The sequence below is a fragment of the Homalodisca vitripennis genome, chromosome 5 (assembly GCF_021130785.1).
Source record: "Homalodisca vitripennis isolate AUS2020 chromosome 5, UT_GWSS_2.1, whole genome shotgun sequence".
Taxonomy (NCBI): domain Eukaryota; kingdom Metazoa; phylum Arthropoda; class Insecta; order Hemiptera; family Cicadellidae; genus Homalodisca; species Homalodisca vitripennis.
In genome coordinates this window covers 182,427,825-182,451,060 of record NC_060211.1, presented here as the reverse complement: position 1 = coordinate 182,451,060, position 23,236 = coordinate 182,427,825, and the positions used below count along the sequence as shown (strand labels likewise).

At 36.4% G+C, this 23,236-nt stretch overlaps 1 protein-coding gene across 1 annotated transcript in view; it reads right to left on the bottom strand.

The window, feature by feature from the left end:
- The window catches only part of LOC124363291 (solute carrier organic anion transporter family member 74D-like), a 108,666-nt gene extending 94,476 nt beyond the window's left edge, over positions 1-14,190 (bottom strand). Inside the window, exon 1 of the mRNA XM_046818516.1 lies at positions 13,765-14,190. The gene's annotated coding sequence lies outside the window, so the exon portion shown is untranslated. The remainder of the gene's footprint in view (positions 1-13,764) is intronic.
- Positions 14,191-23,236: the final 9,046 nt, after the last annotated feature.

Below are 23,236 nucleotides of genomic sequence, written 5' to 3'. Positions count from 1 at the left end.
CATGTAAGCACTTCGATCAAACAGACTGAGAAAGAATCTCACTAAGGCCTACAACTGTTAGTCAGCTATTAAGCTATATATGGATAGGTTGGTCTGCAGAGTTTGCGCTAATCAGACCGTCTTGCAGAGACTGGACACAGGAATTTGAATAGCTGGGGTAGGTATTACCTTGTTCAGTGTAGACATAGAATTTGCCACTGTTAGGGCTCGAGAAGTTTTCCGAGATCGACCCTAATTAGGGGTTAATATTTCAAAATGCCTATAAAATGTACTACCATTGTTCACCTCGTATTAATTAATTACACCATATTGTGTAACAATTAAGCGAGAAATAAGACTACACAGCGTATACACATCCCTTCCACGGCATACTCCCATTATTTAAATAGTAACAAACGCAGTTAGGAACTCGTCTAGGTGAGAGGGGGGGGGGTGAGATTTTACATCGTGAATTAGTTAATACAATCGCACAATAGCTGACGTTCCCATAGTTTCTCTTGTTACTACTAAGCCGGAAGGTTGGTAAGCCCTGGCTCGTAATATTGGCTTACGTGCTGATACATTACACAGTATTATTATTATTTATTCAATTTTTTTGAGGAGTATCAAGATTCTAGAATTTAATTTAAAGTGTTTTTGTGCACAAAAATGCTTTGCCTGAAGTGAGGATCGAACCCGGGTCCTTCGAGTTTACAAACCGATGCGTTAACCACTCATCTAAAAGGGACGATGGTAAAGACACACTCAATTAGTGCATAAGCAACCAGAGCTCGTTTAAAACAAGCACCGGCTGTGTTGTTTTTATGGATTTTTGTGTAACACAAGGAAAAAATTTAGTTGTGAGATTATTTTTTAGACTGATTGGTTGAGCTCATTTTAGGTAATTAATTTCCACAGATTGGGATTAAAATGTTATAATAAAATGTAGAGATAAGTAACAAGTAATGCAATAAATATACGAATTATAGTATTTACCAGTATTTTTAGTTTTGCATTACTATTATTTATTTTATAGTACAGTATTGCTAGTAGTTAGGTACACGAAACAGGCAAAAGATAACAAAACCAATATTTAAAAGTGAAACTCGGATATTTGCATTACGAATCAACCTAATTTTGTTTCAATACCAAATTAAAACGTTATTATTGCGGTTTGGTAAATTAATATTTTTGTTTAACAGTTACGGTATTGTATTATATAATTAACTACATTGTTATTCTAGAAATCATATTCCACTAGAAGAAATATGATATTCCACTGCAAGTTGAGTGGTCAAAATCTCACCATCAACCTGTCGATAAGGTAAGTCATCTTTTGACACTGCAATTAAAATTGATTCTTTTAATGGAGATGAAATAGTTAATAATCTATACTCAAATCTTTATTGCAGTAACAACATAATTGTACAGCAACAGTTAAAATAAAATTTGGTCCAGAATTCAGTCACGCAGACGTATATTTTGTTCATTTAATTTCGATTGATTCATCGATTCATCGATAATTACTCCTACTACAATACAGGATCATTATAATCATGAGACGCCAAAAACTCCAGTGTAATCTGTGAACGAGATCAACCTTTTTACTGTAAAGGAAACAGGATTTTTTCCGGACATTTGTCATTGTTCAGTGATATAAATTAATCAGTAACACTGTTTCAAAATTTTGATTTATGGCTGATTTAAATTAGTTGTTACTGTAATTAAAATGCAACACTAAAACTGTACAATTAAAAAAGTTTACAAGTCAAGAACACGTTTGTATAAATGACCAAGAAAAGTGAATCAGAACAGGTTTCACTGAAACAGCAATAGGCAACGAGTCTACAAATTTTAAATACGAAATTCAAACACTTGCCTCTGTGTTTATCATTGACAGAACCTGTTCACCTTCAGCCTTATTTTTCCTTCCTTACATATGAGCCACCCCACGCCTGTAGGGACGGGGGGAGGGGGGAGCGGAGAGTAATGTCTTGGAGGGGGAGGCCGCCCTGACATTGACAAAACTAGTTCCGATCAAATAAATTGGATGAGTTAGCAGAAGTAACACAATACTAGTTCGCTCATTTGAAAGTCAAGCGAGGCAGGCTAGTGCGAATGGTCTCACCTGGATAAAGGCTAATGGCAGGGCTACCAACTGTCGCTAGGCCAAAAGCCAAAATAACCCACAACAATGAGCGTTTCACAGGTGGCAGCACAACTAGTACACATCTCAGTACATAGTGCCCTCAGAACAAACAGGTTTGTGAGTTATTTACACGGGTTCGAGTCGCGTCCCGATAACGTCGAGGCGTCCTACAGAGCGGTTCCTACAGAGCGCCTACTCCTAGAGCGTGAAATGCGTGGAGAATCGGCCCAGATAAAAAACACATTGGTGGTGATTTAGTGGCAATAAAGGCTCTTGACAGAAACACTAATATTACAATGTATTGGTGAATGAACGTGTAATGTTCAGGTGCTGGTGTTCACTTACCCTGTATAGTAAGTCTGAGACCCTATATTTGGTGGATATTCGATTGGTTCTTAACAGCCTATCCTAATTTCCAAGTCGTTATTCGATGTAATACATAAAATTAACTCGAGAACCTAAAAAATTGTGTGAAATTACGTGGACACTGGGAAGACTTAATTTTTAGGAAGTTTTATTATAATTTGATGGAATGTACGATTTAAATAATTTTCCTTTTCTGTACATTTATGAATAGTTCAAAGGCCATAAAATAACATTATATACTTATAGGCCTAATATAATTTTAATAATTAATCGACGTACACTAATTTCAGTTGAATAAGAAGAAGAAGGTTTCAATACTGGTCCACCCTACAAATTGACAGTCAAAATTAAATTTATGACTATAAATAAAATTGTGTTTTCATTGAAGATCCAAGTATTTTACTGACTTGTAGAAGCCTTTCACCTCGTTTCTCACTCCCACCCAGGTCTGCATGTATTTGTTCTTTTTCTCAAAATGAAGGCTTTACTTATTAGTCATGTAGCCTCGAAGTTCACACGTTAGTCTCTTTAGATAAAGGTGTTAGTCCTAGATGACGGTTGGATCATTAAACGTATTCTTGAGCCTATAATTAAAATATAATGGCAACGTCGTATAAAAGTACCACAATAAAACTAATGATCATGGTGGCACTGGCGAGCTGTTAGTGACCTAAAGTTCTAGTCGGTTGTGTTTAGTTTGAAGTTTACAAGTTTTTAGTTCGTTATGTTTCTATCACTGTTGAATATAATATCAGACAAGTTAAGTATTGGGAAATTGTCTATCTCGTATACTCGGGATCTAAATACACCGCTTGCAGTTTATCTTTCCGAACATAACCTCAAAACCTGTCATTACAGTTATTGCAGTCAGCTGTGTCATTGAAATAAATGAGAAAGAAATGTTGAGAGATTTTGCAGGTTATGTTTCCAAAGCTGTTATTTCAAGGATTGTAGTGTAAAAGTTTCATAGTGGAAAAATTAGGAAAGAATAAAAATTAGCGGTCGTTGCAGGACAGTATGCGGATGAGATTCTTTCTTCTCCCAACTTCACCCAGAACATCATTCACGTACGAAAAAGATCGATATTGGTGTTAGAATTGCGTATGCAATATGAAGCTAAATTAAATTTGTTTAGCAACGCCCAAGTCTAATATAAAAATGGTGATATGTTATAAAAGACAATACCTATATAATTTAAAATGAAATTTTTATATCCTAAGAAAATCTTTCTAAAAGTAATAATATTTTACCTGAATTGCAAAGGAACAATGTATAAGGAATATTCCTTATTTATTAACTGTACATATGACAAATGTCCTCATAATACTATTACATGACATTAAAGTCGTATACGATACCATAAAATATACAAAATGTTGCAATTATACTTTTATGCTATAAAACTATTTTAGGTTCTTTATATGTTTTCAAATATTTGTAAAATATTTAGTAGCATCAAATATAAATCACAAAGAATAGATATAATTTTATATTTAAATCATTTAGCACCCGGTGATTAGGTAACATTCTACTTTGTATGAGACTTTAAAGCGAAAATCGACAGAAGATGTCTTGGAAAACATCGCTGGCACAATTAGTGTGGAGCACAAGTGGAAGTGATGCACAATCACCACACATTGCAGCACAGTGCTGAAGGTTCACCGCCAACTACGATCTTGCATCTCACGTCATCGGTGAAAAGAGGACTGCGGTTGAAGAAAGGACGCGCAACAAAATTGAAGGACACAGCGACAGACAAAAAGATCAACAAGAACATGACGGCATACCACCGTGGGCTTCTAGCCGACACCGAGATACGAGTCAAACAATCTCTATGATTATAGTTTGTTACGGTTTTGGGGTAAAGCTATATTTTGTAAAAGAGAACACACTAAGATTATTTTATTTTTTATATGCTACTATAATATCAAACACAGAAAAGAACATTCAAAGATTAGACGAGATTACCTGTGTTAAATAACTGGGTATAATTTTACAACCATGATACTTGTAAATGATTGTTGGTTCTCGCATGCACATAGGTCTACCACGAATATATATATTTCTATGTCAGGGTTATAAGAGTAGGCCTAACAGGACGGTAGTTCATGAACGTTTGCCCTCACAGGCAGAGGCTCATCTCATCAACAGCTTGCCAAATGAAATTAAAACTCGCCTACGCATAAAACATTTAAAACTCGTTTGAAACGCTGTTTAGTGTCGAACGCGTTTTATAGCGTGAACGAGTTTATGGCGTATAACTGGGAGACCGCACAATCAGAAGACTTACTCTCGAATTGAGAGGGGGGGGGGGAAATTGGCGACGAATGGAGCGGAGTGAGTATCAAAATGTGTGTATGAATGAGAGTTCTATGCAGCATGTGTGTCAAAATTATTAGATACTTGACGTTTGCTATACAAATGTACTTTTTGTCTCCGCAATAAATATTTAACTATGGACTATAGAACACTGGAAAACTCTGCACTTGCGATCTCCACTGAATCTACCTGAAAATGGATTCAATGAGGCAGACATGTTAATGTTTAATCCAGAAGGATTAACAAAAAGCCATTTTTATCAGGCAAGATAAGAAGGAAGGTGGTTTAACACGGTTTAAAAACTACGTAAAATTATAGCGTTTTATTAGAATGACGTGTAAATTACAATAACTCGGTCATAAAATTTCACATTGGCCAATAACATTCAATATACGCCATAAAAATATTTCTGAGGATGTGTATGTGCGTGCGCGCGCGCGTAGTTACTGTAAAATACAAAATTTAATGAAAAACCTATAAGATGTAAATTGGAACAAATTTGCGAATGAAATTTAAATGATTAACAAATTTTAAATGTTATACAAATTATTACACCTATTACATTTTGTATGTTTAGGATTACACACGGATGATCAGAGAAACCATTGAAATAATCAAGAAAAAATAACAAATCTGCAAATAAGACAGCGTCAAATTATGAAAAAGCTGGCAAACGATGATAAGAAATGTTATATTGATAGTTGATTGGCTAGCTTACAGCCAACCACGTTGTTTCCCCGACCCAGTAAGCTATAACTTGCCCGTACAGCTGTTTTATTGGCAGTTTCGTTTTGACCTGTTGACTGAAGAATGGCTCTCCACGGGAGGTCGAAATATTACAGGACGTAAAATGTGCTTACAATGTTTCGACGTGGTGTGAACCGAAAAAACTTAGTTGTTAAAAATGAGGTTAGGTTAGTCGGAGTGATTGTTATGTTTACAATTTTTAACATTTCTACAACCAAACTGGATCTTCACTGCCCCTCTTAAAATCATTTAGAAAAATACAAAAAAGTCAATGAAACATTTTATATAATTTAATCGTTTATTGCGATGGTATACTGTCAACTAGCTTGGCAAGCCCTAACGTCTGGGAAACCTGAGCAAGGAATTCTTTATTGTTCATATATATTTGGAAATAATTAAAATTATTTATGAGTTTATAGATTCTAGGCGTGCCTTCTGCTGAATAACACCTTCATCAGAAAATTGACAAAAATGAAAAATTCCATCCGATTGACAAGTAATCTACTTATGAACCGGACTTCGGCTGAAGGTAATTGTAAATTTTGAACTAATGCTAAATTTGGGGTTAGTCGCGCAGTCGCAGAGGGTCGTGGTACAGAGCAGGCGCGTAGTCTTTGTCATTACTTCATACCAACATTCAAAAACCCATACATTAAACAATTTACAAGTTTTACATTTTTAAATTGGATACTCCAGACCTAACGCAGTGTATGTTTTAATCTAAATAAATGAGTTGTTCTGTGAAATAAAAAAAACATGGGAAATGGAAAATATTTTCCATAGGTAATAAATTTTAAACATTTCCTACAAATATGCGTACTTTATGAATATACTGGCTAAAGGCATGCATACAATTTATCTTTATAGTACGTCTGGATTTTGAAATTGGTTAAAATAGTTCTATTCTGTCTAAAAGGCCATATGGTAAAAAGTCTATTTTGAGTACCAGGAGGACAAAACAGAAATTTTAAAAGCCACTACCAAAAATATTACTATCTGAATATGGAGAGCTAACATAGAACTGACTATGTTTATATCAATGGTGTAAACAGCAATAATTTCATACCAGTCTGTTTCGTTATTTTAACCCCTTATTTTGAAACATTACAATGAATGATTTGTATTTGACTCATGCTTCATTAATATAGGAAAGAGTGGAAGAAGTTGGCAGTTCGAAAAAAGGTTAGGTAATCAACAGGGTTACAATAGGTTATGTACCTCCCCCTCCCATAAAGATGTGGGAGAGACCAGATAACCTATAAATGTCTGAATGTAATCGAACTTCTCGCCAAGTAAACGGTCTGGAAGTTATAATCCATTCGGTAAACAGTGAAAGTTACTATATTGACATAAAGATTTACTTCTAAAGGAAAGGGCATAAAACTATGCCTACGCAACGCATGTCCGAATGATCGATTACTCGTTGTAAACCGATTACGCAAACTTAAACACTGCCGAAGGAGCGGTTATTTCGATAAAAGAATATCGATTTCTTTGACAACGTTCCAGAAATATTTTGTAAACAAGCCGAAAGGTGGGAGGGGAGGGGAGAGAGGTGGGGGGACGAGGTCACGCATGTATTGACCGCCGCGTGTCACCATGGATACGCAATACACGCCTTTCAGGGCCGTATCGACGGAGGGCGCAGGGGGCGCAAGCTCACTGGGGAGATAGAAATAGTGCAACTATCGTCTCCAATTTGTTTCGAAAGACACTTGTGTCACTTTTATTACTTGGCAACGTTCTCCAGCCTTCGTATGTTTGTTTTTAAAATACTAAAGCAAAATCAAAATAACATATCGAGCTATAAAAAGGGCATTAAATATCTTTACAAACAACAAGGCGATGCAGTATATTTCATGGTTCGAATTTTAATTATTTACTCAATTGAACGTAACTTATTTTTAAACTTTGAAGCAAGTCGGTATTAATGAAGAATGAGAATGAAAATGTAACCCCCTTCCCGCGTTTGCTAGATGCGCCACTGAGGTGCTATAGTTGAAAGCGTTCTATTTGAAAGCTTTCCAAAGTGTTCCCACGCTGCAACACTAATATAGAAATAGTTTATTGTATCTAAATGAAAATACAAGAATTGCAACACAACCCCAGCATTTGTTCATACATCATCAGAATTATAAGGCAGTATTATTAACTATGATACTCTCAATATTCTTCAACACTCCACTCAGGGATGTAACCAGGAAACAAATAGAAGGTGTAACCTCCCACCCTCACGAAGTTCCTGTATATATTATAACTATTTTGAGCCAGATACAATTAAACCCACTTGAAAGGTTAACAAAATGTACACATCATATTCTTATTACAAGGTTTACACTTATTATATTCTTAATACGAAACATATGCCCTTAACCCTTATATTGCCCCCCCCCCCAAATAAATTTCTAGGCACGACCCTGACACCATCTATATTTCAACATCTTACGCATTCGCGTATCGAACAGTCATTAACATTGTAATGACGCGTCGACAATATCATGTTCGCAAGAGTTGTGATAGCACGTTTATTTAGTCTACATTCACATACGCGTAGTATTGTATTATTAGTTAACTAGAATACTCCTATAGTGAGTTTCCAGTCCAAGTTTCGCTGTTACGCGAACAAAATTTATTTCCCTGTCACGCCCAAATTGACGAACATGTCACGCGTAACTGTTATGTGCCAACGTTCGGCACCACAAGTGCGTCCGGGGCCACGGCACCACAGGTGCGTAGGGGGCTACGGCACCACAAGTGCGTCGGGGCCACGGCACCACAAGTGCGTCCGGGGCCACGGCACCACAAGTGTGTCGGGGCCACGGCACCACAAGTGTGTCCGGGGGCCACGGCACCACAAGTGCGTCCGGGGCCACGGCACCACAAGTGCGTCCGGGGCCACGGCACCACAAGTGTGTCGGGGCCACGGCACCACAAGTGTTCGGGGCCACGGCACCACAAGTGTGTTCGGGGCCACGGCACCACAGGTGTGTCGGGGCCACGGCACCACAAGTGTCCGGGGGCCACGGCACCACAGGTGTGTAGGGGCCACGGCATCATAGGTGTGCGGGTCCACGGCACCACAGGTGTGTCGGGGCCACGGCACCACAAGTGTGTCCGGGCCCATGGCACCACAAGTTTTCGGGGCTAAGGAACCACAGGTGTCTCCGGGGCCACGGCACCTATCTTTCACACGTATTAGCCGTTGGATGACAACTGAGCAGCTTCATTATCAACCGAAACAGAAAGTAATTAAGTTTTCCTCTCTATGCTAATACAGTCTTAGTCTACCTGAACCGTCGTAAATGGTCTGTCGTAGTCTACTTTACGATCTTGCTCTTCCGACCCCGGCCGTAGTCTGTCCTAATCAGTCCAGGGCGCGAATAGGCCCATCCAGTTTACGATCTATATATCAACATTCCGATCCCTCATTCTCTCTGATCTCTCAGATTCACTCCCCACCATTCAAACTGTATACCCTGTTATACTGGCGTCCTCCTCCTTCATTCCCAGTGCTTTTTAAATATACAACAGTGGCAACAGTTTTGTTTTTTGTTGAATACTGTTAACCCATGTGACAAAGTAAAGGGTGGTCATTAAAGACGTGGTCAAGGAAGTGGTTTTAATTTGTTATACGTTACCCACGAAATTGCTGAGTTTTAACATTATATTCCGATAAAATATTTAATACTGTTGCAGGAATGCTTGATCCTCTACAACACACTATATGTTGACACTGTGTTTAGCTTAGAAGTCTAATTTCATTAAATTCTTTACACATTTGATAAGTTGCATGTTTTTTTTTTTAACTCTGTCACTAATATGTTGAATACCTTACTTAACGTTTTGAGTTTTAATTTATTTTTTTAATAGGAGTTTTCACAAAGAAACTTTATATTAATGCATATTAACTTCGATACGATTTTGATTACGATATTTATTTGTGAAGATTTATTTTTTATTTGACGTTACCGGAATCCAAACATAAACTTGAAAAATGTTGTTTATGACGGCATATATCGAATTCCTTTCGTAATAACAACGTTACTAGTTTCAAGTAGTGTATTTATTTAGAAGCGATCAATAATTTTCTCGCTGTTTAATAGTAAGTAATAAAATTACGGCATTCGTTCGCAAAACGGATACAACCCGACATTTGGGTTGCGTCGGGAATGATGAAGGCGCTAACAAAACATTAACATGTAAAGGGTACTACGCGATTGTAATGGTTCAATCGAAAGTCTCTAAATAGAAAGTAATAACCTCAACAATTACTGTAACGCGAGTTCATTGAGTATTTTTTTTTTACTGCAACTTCAAAAAAATGGCCCCAGGCCTTGAGGCCCAGTTGAAGCAGTGATGTAACCGACATTACCAGTTAATATCTCCGACCAGAAGTAGGCCATAACAACATCATAGGGTCTCGACAGATTGGAGTCAACGAGTAGAGCGTCTCTGTCTAGCGGCAGACCCAGAGCAATGCCCTACAATGGTTACTGGATCATGATTATCACTAGATCGAACTTTCACAATCGCCCGCCAGGCGGCACTGGCGATCAATCTATTCAATGTTCACTTCTGTATTATTCATTCCTTGTACTGTATTAATAATGTATGTTAAATCACGTCTTTAAATCGTGGTAAACAAAAAGGGGCGTACATAAGGAGGGGGGGGGGTAAATTGAGGTACTGTAAATTATTAACTTGAATTGCAGTACAATTTAACCATCAAATATTTATCTATAGTAATAAATATTTAATTCAAATAACTTATTACATTACGCACTTTGCCAAGGACTAGAATGTGAGAGGTTAACATTTCAGCGTTTTGGATGATTTAAATAAGCTTGTTGTTCACTTATGGTTCAATATTGAATTGCAGGCTCCAGAATTTATACGAATATTGAATTGCAGGCTCCAGAATTTTATACAAATATTGAATTGCAGGCTCCAGAATTTATACGAATATTGAATTGCAGGCTCCAGAATTATACAAATTTGCATTACAGGCTACAAAGTCTATACAAATATTGATTTACTGGCTCCAGAATTTATACGAATATTGAATTGCAGTCTACAGAATTCATACAAATATTGCTTACAGATGTCTTCAAAAGAGGTTCTAAAATAACGCATTTATGGTCTTAAAATCAACCATTTTCTGAGGAGGGCCAAACGGACCTCACTTATTTTGAGGGACATTCCATACCCTTAAACGTCCGGTGAGTTATGCCCCTACTAAATACATTCCTGTGCACGGCACTGATAACAATTACAATCAGACTGTACATTCTTATTACATATCTCTGCAATCACCTAAATGTTTCGTGTGATAAATACACCGACCTTTCCTAAAATAAATGTATTCTAGACTATTTTTAATAATCAAAGAAACTCAGCCGGCAATGATCTACATGATGGCTTAATCCACGTTACTCTATGAGTGTTATATCGTTACCACCTTTCTTGGTGTTAGCCTATTCACTGAGTGTTTTCGATGGCTGTCACTCGAGGGGCTGGAAAAAATTTCATTTGTCTGTCTGGAATCCATACGATATCTGGAAACAGAATTATAACCTTGAAACTCTGCATGAAGCTTCATTTCTACGCAGTTATCTATGATGGTGCATGTCAAAAAATCTGATTTGGACGAGTGCTAGAGAGTTTTAATTAATTTCCAGTGGTCTTATGGGTAACCACGATGGCAACGTAAAAATCGCAAAATATATAAATTTGTAAGTAAAGCGAGTTTAATCATGTTACAATTTAAAATAGCAGAACATGTAGCCTAACTATCGGAATTAAATAAGCTATTAACTAGAAGTATACATGCAACCTCAGCGATGCCTGCGCGTGACGTACTCGTACCTTACAGATTATAACTCAACACAGATAAAAACTAGAAGGCACTGGCGAAACTGTCAGTCCCACTTTGTTTTCTCCATCAGCTGATCCTCGATACAAATCTCACTTTCCCAGCCCAGCTGTGAGACATCTTCCATCAACTAATCATGTGACTTTCACTAATCGGTGTGCGCGCGCAAGGCCGCACTTCCGGCAAAAAGCCGCATCCTTTACTCGTTACTAGTTTGACGCATCCTTTACTCTTTACTAGTTTGACGCTTCCTTTACTCGTTAGTAGTTTGACGCATATTTTACTCGTTACTAGTTAGGCGCATACCTTGCTCGTTACTAGATTGACGCATACTTTACTCGTTATTAGTTTGACGCATCATTTACTCGTTACTAGTTCGACGTATCCTATACTCGTTACTAGTTTGGCGCATACTTTACTCGTTATTAGTTTGACGCATACTTTACTCGTTACTAGTTTGACGTATCCTTTACTCGTTACTAGTTTGTTTGGCGCATCCTTTACTCGTTACTAGTTTGGCGCATACTTTACTCGTTATTAGTTTGACGCATACTTTACTCGTTACTAGTTTGACGCATCATTTACTCGTTACTAGTTTGACGTATCCGTTACTCGTTACTAGTTTGGCGCGTACTTTACTCGTTATTAGTTTGACGCATCATTTACTCGTTACTAGTTTGGCGTATCCTTTACTCGTTACTAGTTTGACGCATCATTTACTCGTTACTAGTTCGACGTATCCTTTACTCGTTACTAGTTTGGCGCGTACTTTACTCGTTACTAGTTTGGCGCATACTTTACTCGTTATTAGTTTGACGCATACTTTACTCGTTATTAGTTTGACGCATACTTTACTCGTTACTAGTTTGACGCATCATTTACCCGTTACTAGTTTGGCGCATCCTTTACTCTACTACATTTTGTTTCTTTTCCAATATTCCATGAGAAATATTTATATTTATTTAACTGATTTCATTATTATTAGCCTCATACTTCAAATTGATTCATTATCTTGAGATAAAAAAAAAAACACGTTACGGAATAGAAAGACTACAGCATATTCCAGACGCTGCACTAAGAGGAACATGTACTGGAGCTAGATTCAACACTCACATTAAATCAACCCTTTCCACCATAATTACATTAAATGTATGATACATTGTTTGGAAATACAATTAATTAAAATACAACTAAACACAATTTTAAAATGTAGCATTTCCTTTAAGAAAATAGAGTACTTTTGAGTTAAATGTGAGACTATTACTTTAGAAATGAATTTCCTTATACTTATCCACCCATACTTTTAGTCAGTTGAACCTTTGTGTTTCTACTATTGATCATAAGAGTAGTTGTGGTAACATTACACACATTTCATCTAAAACTGATGCGTCCATTCTAGTAGCTAAGCCATTGAGATAGTTCATTCATGCAATCATATTTTTAAATTATTAAATCGTATATTTTATGTCATTCATTAGAAAAATAACGCACATATTTCATATTTATATGTTCATCACGAAAATTGGAAATTGTTGTTGTTTGTGTACAGAAGAATTCAATTGCCTCTATGCCACTGAGAGCTATTACGAGAAAGAGTTGGTCACAAAAATTAAGAGTTGGTCACAACAATTCCCTCGAGGGTGACAAGTGCTTCTCTCCCTGATTATCTCTCAATTACCCCCCACCCTCCCCAACACTAAACATACACTGCACGCCTTAGGTTTACATTTTGAGTAATTTTTCAATGTAAACAATACTGATATTTTAGTAAATTCTAAATACCTTAAGAATATTTATTTCGCTAACAGTTATTTGCAATGTTCTTGTTTAATCGAATTTCCTGAAACAGCTGATAAGTTATGATCTGCTAATACATGCTTGTTAAAACATATTGTTAGAGTCGAGCTCAATAATTAAGAAACTATATTCTAATCACCAATCACCACAAGTTTTCGGCTCCAGAGAATTTCAGTTGAATGTTTGTTTACGTAGTTTGAGCCAGGAAAATTGTCTTAACCCTCCATTCCGTGACAAATACAGTGAAAAAAAACTGAGAAGAAAATCAAATCAACATTTCACTCCATAGTAAACACTTTATTACAACAAACACATGGCAAAACTACAAACTGTTTATCACAAACTAAATTTGTATGAGGTACAAAACATTCTATAAATCAATAACGTAACATAAAACGTTCAGAATAGCCTACTACATCACTGTTTAATGACAAGCATAACAATTGTTTGGTATTAACAGAATAAGCACATGCTGTGTGTTAGGTATAAGCAATCTGATCATTAACATTAAAAAAATCATTTACAGAAGTCGTACCGTAAAAGCAGTGATATCTTATTCTTCACGGTGGCTCTGGAAGGTTTGAACGGTGTTCCCGCCTCTGGCACAAGCGATCCTTGGGGTTCCGATCAGGCCGAAGTAGATAACAGATGTCATCACTGTGATCAATATGATAACAAAAGTGGAGTCGGGAAATTGTCGGACAACTGAGCGAAATATGTCGGCGAAACTGTCGTGGACTGACACCGCACCACCGCAGCAATCTAGGGACATCAATGACAATACAGCACCGACTGGCTAACAGCTGTGGCCGGAATACGAATACACTTTCACCACTACAACATTCTTGGAGCGATCGAGCTAAGCCGCTGTTATGTAATCGAGTTGGACAGTGACGGCTGCGCGGTTGGCAACACCTCCGCGACAGTGCTGCTCCCAGCAGAGAAACTCTCTACTACTTGTCAAGTCCCGTTCAGTGCTGCCATCTAGATCCAGTTCGTGTGTTGGCCAATGAACTCACCTGATTAAAAGCATTGTTGGTACTTCCTTCCCCCGCAGCTGTGCAAAGATAATGGCTTGCTGGGGTTTTCATAGGTAATAGCTCCATTGTTACTGAAAAGAAGCTCTGAAGAGAATGAAATTGAGGTGATTATCTCTGTTAGTATTTGTAATCGGGCATTACGAAAATTATTTTTTCTCCTGAATATTAAACTTTCCCATACTTGTTCTGCTTTTAACTGTTTTAATTACATGTAGAGTTAATAAACCTTGTTGCATTATTTACTGCACTTGATTTGTAGTAGTGATTTACAATTTGAACTAACTACAAAGCTGAGATGATTTAATGAACAAACTGAGCAATAAAACTTGTTTGTAGCCAATTTGTAACTTATTTCGGTGTATAACATTTCTACAGAGTTCTCATTTATTACACAATTCATGTTTGGCCCCACAGTACATTGCCTAAAGTAAAGAATAAAAAATATAGAATGGAAAATTCATATCAAAATCCAATTCCAAAATTTGATCACATGTTCTCTCACATTGTAATGTTTACCCTAGCTTACCACAAATGGTCAATCCGATTGTTGTTTATTGTCAATTGATTTTGGTAGGATTTTCATTCATTGCCATACAATACAAATAGTGTCAGTTAAATAAGGGAGTTGCAGCAAAACATTTTTGTAGCATTTAAGCACTGGTTTACAATGCACCAATTAAAACATATGGATTATTTGGCAATGCAAATACATCATGTTAACAACAGTTTAATAATGAAATCAGTAAAAAACATAATTAGAGATTAATATTATTAATTTATTTATGTTTGCTGATACTATGGCATTTATATTAAAACACACATTTTCTATCTTCTTATCTAGACAAAATTGATAAAAATAATTATATGCATGGAAACTCTGATTGTAAAGATATAACCAATAATTATAAATCAATTTGAAAATATTTTGGACTTTTTTTAAATGATTAAATAGTCAGTACAACCATATTTAAATTATAGCCAACTAATAATTTTAGACTTTTAAAAACAAAAATAGGTGTTGTATATTTGTTATTAATGTGAATATATACTGTTGTGTTGCTGGTAATGCTCATTATTGTATTCAAACCTATTATTTTCAACTGTTATTTCTGTACAGTTATATTACACCTTCTTATATCACTCACTGAAGATAATACATTTTATTTTTTTAAGTTATGGTATTTGGATTGAGGTTTTCTTGAAGTAAGAGCGGATCACAGGTTAGAAAGAGTAAATAAGTTTCTTTGTAAAAACAGTTCAAACAACACTGATTAAGATATTTAATGTTATTTTAAACTAATGTCTCTCTAAACTCTACAGCTTTGTTAAAGTCACACGTAAGTGTAGTTAGAAAGTAAACGAGTAATCTGTCATAAGAATGAGTACAAGCAATATTGGCATCAGTGTAAAAACGAATTCAACTGTTACGTCTTGTAAATTGAGAAATAAGCTAATGATTAAAATACGGAAAATTAAAGAAAACTGGACCTAAATCAGAGCCTTGTTCTATATCAGTAGGGTTGTGAGTTTAGAATCTAATAAACTAATCTAAAATACTATACCAGTGTGTTATTCATTTAACAATAGTATTGTAGATGTGGACATTCTATCAGAGTTTACATCATTCTGGTTACAAGGAGAGGATGATGCAACATAATAATGATGCTGGTACATGTCCAATGCTGCAGTACAAGATTACGTGAAAGAGCAGACAAGGTCAAGGCCATAAGGCCTAAAAGGGGCACACAAAATAGAATATTTGTTTACATGATACTTTTCATACAACTAGGGTTATGAGTACCCTTCGTTAAGAAACATTAATTATTACAGTAAAACAAGAACATAGCAAGGGAAAAATTCTGGGGGGTTCCAGACAACTGATATTTTCCGATAGTGGACAGAGAGTAAGACCCCATTTTGTTCCTTAATAGGTCCTTGACCCGTTTCTTTGTTGAGAACGATCTTTCAGCAATACATTTCAGTAATAACGAATTATTTAAATAATAATAATCGTTTACTAAAAAAGTATTTGAAAAATTGAAAACTTGGGGGGATCCGGACCCCTTTGCTGGCTATGTCCTTGCAGTAAAATTAGATTTAAAATAGAGATATCATTTTATCTGAATCTCGTAAAGGCGCAAATTTTATTTAATAATTTACTAAACTGTTAATTGAGGTAATGTCAATATTAGCCAGACTTTCTAGTATTGTATAGTACCTAAACATTCTGAATTGAATTAATCACAAAATATTACATTAATTTATTCTACTTAACTCTAGTGTACAGTAGAAATACTACAATTAACACTTGATCATGGTCTGAATTGTATCACACAGAGGTATGGGCAACAGATAACAAAAAAAAATTATAACGAAGTGATGACAAAATTAGGTTGGGGATAGGATTTAATCAGCTGTTTACCATACTGAAATGGTGTTATAATTCAATGTAGTTTTCTTAACATTTTGGTTTCATTTATCTGTTTCTTTCTGAAAATCTCCCCAGAAGGTCCCATAAGGAGGTTCAAAAATATTATAAAAAACAAAAAATAATGGGAAAATTCATCCAAGCCTTAGCAGTCAATAATTTGCTAATCAACTAATATACCCCTGAAATAACACAATGCTTTGGAATTGTTCCATTCTCCATACTTCCAAACTCCCAATAAAACCCCCTTTGAAAATTCTGACTGCGTCACTGGCAGCCAACATGATCCATGCTAATTTACCACCAGTTTCATCTTCATTGAGATCATTGTTGAGTGTTTAAATGGGACATCCAGATTGTATTGCGTAAATTTTTTGATCATTTGACGTAGATTTGATGGTCATCTTCTTTTTCGTTCTCTTAGAACAAGAACCTGATAAATCACACTTACTCCTAAAATTACCTTTGCGCTGCTTTCGGAGTGACAGGGTTTTCTGGATGGGTAAAGTTGGGGTAGGGAACATCTCCTGTTGAGATCTATGAGGAAGTATTTTGGCCATTACTCTCACTTAAGTGTCTTTGGTTAAGCCAGCCAGCTCTGTACCAGTCTCTCTAGACAAAGCAAACCCTTACGTCCAGACTAGCAACAGCCCTTAACACTTGGGGAGCGCCACCAACTCCAACAGTAATCTCCCGCAGTAGACTAGACCTATCAAACTACCCTTGCACCCCAGAATCTCGACTATCGTGGTTAGTGATGTGCCGCTCCTGGACATCCATAAGGCTGCCCAGATTTTAGTGACACATCGGTTTTTGCTGTGCCCAGTGGTAGGTTTAACTGGTAGTTATAAACCAGCCATAAGTGATACCTCCTGCAGTGAATTAGTCATCATACAGCACAGGATCTTGGCCTAACATATCAGCTGTTTAGAGGTATTAATACACACTGTTTTAATACCAACAAAAGTCAACACTTTACAAGAGAAATAAAAAGCATTTGGATGGGTATTGATTAATTATCTCTTTGAAATACCAAAAATTCAATAATAAAATAAGGTGGTTCAGTGTTTGATAATTAACATTGTTATGGGGTAAAAATCAAGATCATTTTACTACAGCAGGCTTTAGTGTGAATTAATAATATATTTTATGTATTTACACTACCAAATTTCCAAACACAATAAGATTACTGTGTCAGAGCTCCAGATTAGGTTTGCCAATCTACCAGTTGTACTACCGTAATGGCTGGCCCATCAAAAAAAGATTGTCTTCAGTTGATTCAGCTACGTAAATAAAATTGATTCATAATCAATTCGCAATAAATCTAAAGTTAGAGTCTATATTTTTTTTATTTTTGTGATTTACAAAATAAGTTGGGAGATAAAGATTTTACAATTACAGAGTCTCAAAAATATGTATACTGTCTTTACCCCTTGTTTTTGACATAATATTACATTCACAGCGATTGCGTAAACGTGTGCTACTGATGTAATATTACACATTGTTGGTAATGAACTTTTTATAGATATTCTTATCACTTTGTAACTATAGATATTGTATTAGGTACTATACTATATATAAGAAACGTTAGCCTGCTGAGAGAACTTAAGGAAGGAACTTGTCTCAAGTTTATGTTCGGAGAATTTCTGGATTTTGTTGCTCACTGGTAGGCTAGTTCTTAACTGTGAGGTATTACAGTCTTTTGGTAGTAAAACTTTGGATTTAAAACAGTTATTGATGTTGTAGCTTGCAGCATGTTGGGAAACTGGTTAATGCAATATCAACAGTCACCGTAATAACAGTATCAAGAAAAAGTGAATTGGCAATCCTGCTTTCCACATTGACTCTGCAACCTAACTAAAGAGGCTCTGTAGACAACTGGAATGCTCTCTATTGGAGTAAAATCTTTGTATAGTTCAAATGTCAACTACTTAAATGACTATAACCAATCTCGTTAAAAAGATGGGCACAACAGAATATTTCTCTTCCACAAAACAGCAATGGAGTATACAAAATGGTAATTTGTTCAATACTGACGTTAAAGACAGAAGGCTAAGTATAATGAATATTACATTAAACTTCCGGAAAATAGATATAAACGTGGTCAAGAATTGAGGCATGCTGAATTATAAAATATGCCGTATTATTTTATATATATCAGGGAAATAATGTAGACATAATAAATAATAAGCCTAACCTAGCCTCCTCTCCACACCCGCTTAAACACTGTGTCCACCATGAGTGGAGAAAACATTATTGCGTATTAAACTATTAATGTTCAGGAAAATGTTACTTTTCTAAAAGGCAAACCGAACTATAGGATGAAGCATGTCATCCTACAGAAATTGGAACCTCTACGAGATGATGGCTGTGAGATAGAATTACCGATAATTAAGTTAAAGTAAGCAGTGAATTTGTGGTTTTAGAAGGGTTTGAGTGCTATCTAGTACAGTAGGAATTTTGTTCTTCAGAAGGCATTGAAGGATTATTTAGAGAGGCTTAGAGAAGTACCTCTATTGAATGCCATTCCATTTCTGACTAATACATTTAATTACCGTTTGTGTATGAAGGTATGTTTTAATCTTTTAATCCTATCTTGACATGTAATAACAGTAACTTACTATACATTTGTATCTTGCCTTTGCATATACGTAAATCATTTCTTTGCTTACTCAATTTTATAATTGCCACTTTGCTTATGGCAAATTTACTTACTTACATTGTTCATTAATATGACATCAAGCATTCGCTCTGGCCAGTAGACATTTTATGCATTACAAGGTCTCTAATGAGCATTCTATGTCAGTTTCTGAATCCAAGGAAGTTTGTGCAATAAACTTGATCTATAATGTAAAAAAATGTGTGCACTGATTCTTTACTTGCATCATCAGCATACAGACCAGAAGTACTTTTTTTTATTTCCAAACCATTCCATTAATTTTGTGTACAAAGAAAAAGTAAGTGACCTAATTTGATCCTTTCGATCACATAATAACTGGATCACAGCGGGTATCTTAGTTTCTAGAGAAAAAACTAAAATTTTTCTCCGAAAATTTACAAAACCACTTCAAACGAACAATTTTAAAACTTTTTTTCAAGAATTACAAAAAAACATACAGGAAAGTGATCCAAGCTGCAAAGCAATATGATGTCTCAAAATCTATTCTTTCTTCCAAAAATGTTTCAAAAACAACTTGGGGCATCATTAATAATAAAACGAAAACTCATAAATCAGTCAAAATTAAAATTGGGTCTAGGCTTGTGGACGATGAAACGGAGATTGCCGATCAGTTTAATAACTTTTTTGCATCCGTTGCTGATGGGCGGGGTCCTCGGCCATCTGAACCTCAAGTACGCCCCTTGCAAAAGACAGAGCCCCACATCGTCCAATGGTGTTGGCGCCCGTCGTTGAGGATGAGCTTCACCGAATTATTCAGCAGCTCCCAGCCAAAAAATCAAACGACCTCAATATAATGTCTCCATGGCTCATAAAAAAAATGCTGCAAGCATTTAGTGAGACCCTTAACCCAATTAGTAAATTATTCATTCCAAAAAGGAGTGTTTCCCTCTCTCCTGAAAATTGCTAAAGTTATTCCTATTTTTAAGAAAAGACGACCCAGTTTCAATTACTAACTATCGCCTGTCTCAATTTTGCCAGTGATTAAGCAAAATTTTTGAAAAGCTATTTCTTATAAGAATGCTTCACTTTTTGGACAAATACAATCAGCTCTCAAGTGAACAATTTGGTTTCAGAAAGGGCAAATTGACAACAGACACAGTTGTGAGTCTTGTCGATATGATTGTAGAGGGAATTGAATGTCGAAACCACACAATGAGTGTGCTTTTAGACCTGTCCAAAGCATTCAACTGCGTAGAATCGCGGTACACTGCTCGAGCAAACTTGAGTCCCACGGCATTTCGAGGCGTGCCTCTTAAATGGCTTATAGCTCGTTTCCTAAGTCAGAGATCCCAAGTTGTCCAAAATATCAAATAAATCATCCAAACCAATAGACCTGAGATATGGGAGTCCCTCAAGGGTCCTATCCTCAGTCCTGTGCTTTTCCTGCTTTACGTAAACGATATAAAATCATCGCTTCTGCATGGAAAATTGGTGCAGTTTGCCGATGATACGACTCTTTTTTTCAATGCAATGTCAAGCGAAGTTTTGGAACAACAGGCTTTTGTTGACATCAACAACTGTGTCCAATACTTCCCACAGCCTCGATCTAACAACAAACTCTTCAAAAACCAACGTTTTGAATTTTGCCTTGCGCACTGCAGGCAACCAGTGTGAGCCGGCCATTTTGTTAGATGACTCCACACTGGAAGAAGTCTGCTCTTTAGAATTCCTAGGAATGCACCTCGATCGAGGGCTGACTTGGAATGAACACATTGACCATGTTTGCGCAAAAATCATCTGCTCAGGCATTTTTGTTTTGAGGTCTTTAGCCAAATACTGTCCGAGTCAGGTACTGATTACAGCGTATTACGGCTTGATTTACCCCCATCTTGCCTACGGAGTGGTCCTTTGGGGAGCTTGCGCAAACACTCAGTTTCAAAGAGCATTCAGACTCAAAAAAAAGCAATTAGAGTAATCGCCAAAATCAAATTTAGAGTCGTGCAGGGAAGCTTTCAGGAAATTGCAGCTGTTGACTCTGCCGTGCCTCTACATTTTGGAAACAACTTTGTTTTGTATGAGTAAATGTGCCTTAACCAGAGGCCAAGACATACACATGTATGAGACGCATGGCAGAGCAAACTACCGGACTGGGAGACACAGAACGGTAGTTTATGAACGCCTACCCTCGCAAGCGGGTGTGCAGTTCCTCAACAGACCTGCCCAATTCAATTAAACATGCCCCCAACGCCTAAGGCGTTAAAGACTCGCCTCAAACGCTTCTTGGTGTCTCAGGCATTCTATAATGCAGGTGAGTTTTTGGCATTTGACTGGGGAGACCGCCCAATTAGAAGACTGACTCTGCTGTGCTAAGTGGGCTGCATTGGCGAAGAATGAAAGAGGCGTGATTGTAAAATTGTAAGTATGAATGTGTATTGTGTGTATGAATGCCTGGAATTTTAGAAACCCCGTATTGACGTTTACCATACAATGTATATACAATGTCGCTGCAATAAAAAAAGATTTTGATTTTGATTTTTTCGAGGAATTCCAAATAGTACTTTTCCCACTTCTGAACAAACCTCATTTTTGTCCCACAACAATAATTTGTTATGTTCTGTCCTGTGTTTTAATATATTCCAAAGAGAATGAACCTTCTCTTGATCCTATTGATGAACCTTCTCAAATATCAGGTTTTAAAATGATGACAGTTAAAGTTCAGAAGGCTGGTGGCTACTATGTTATGTAGTAACATTGGAATTTTATAAATTATTCCAAAAACAGTGAGGAGAATAACATTGCCATATTAGATAATAATTTTCTAACATTACTACAAGAAACAGTACATGCATTTTTTTCTACAAGGTTCATTAAATAAATAACAAGATAAATGCCCTTAGCACTAGACTGGTTTATTTATGCAATAAAACATTTTTGCTAAAAGGCATATTTTTTTTAATATTCCGTATCCGTTTTGAAACGTCCTGCGCTTATGCACTGTCTACCTTCCGTTTTTTAGCAAGTCAAATACCCAATGTACGATGAAAACGGATTGTTTTTCACCTTTTAGTGCATATTGAAAATGCCCTGTTAAAACTGAGAATCCTGCCAACTCTGTAGTACCCGGTTATTTGTTTTCTTACTGCTGAAGACGTGAAAGCAGTTGAAATTCACCGTCAGTATTGTGAAGTGTACAAACAAAAAATTGTGAGTGATGGAATGGCATTCAAATATGTAAAAGCTTTGAAAGACGGCCAAACGGATGTTTATGAGAAACACAGTAAATGACCCTCAATGGTCACCGATGATTTGGTGCAGAAAGTGAATGATAAAGTGAAAGTGTACTGACATTTCACAATTTCTACACTATCCAACAAATTTCATCATATTTCAAGAAGTTTCCTCTATGACATCTTTATCAAGAAACGTTATGCTGATGACACTGTCTGTTTATAAACTGCAAAATAAATTCAAGGTTTCATCACAGCACAATGCTAGGAACAACAGCTCAATTTAACGCTGTGACTGGTTTTTTTCTTCAGAAGAAACATCTTGAAGGTCAGCGGCGTGACAACAATAGTGTCAAAATGATCGCGTTGCAGTCACTGTTACATCAGTAACAATCTTCTATGACGACAGTATACAAAATGTTGTTTTTAGATGTGATAAGTGACAATATTGATAGCATTTATATAGAATTTATATGGTTATTACTTAAAAAACCACTTAATACACCTGTACGATCGTTCTTCTAATTTGTGCATGATCCTGTCATACAATTTTGTTTCTTTTCTTTCTTTTTAAAAAAAAGGAGAGGTCGATCCCCTTTTAAGCCTTACTCTGTCTGTCCTCGTGGGCCACTAGCCTGTGCAAAGATCTTATCAAACAGAATAAGGGGGAGATTCGATACAGTACAAGGTCA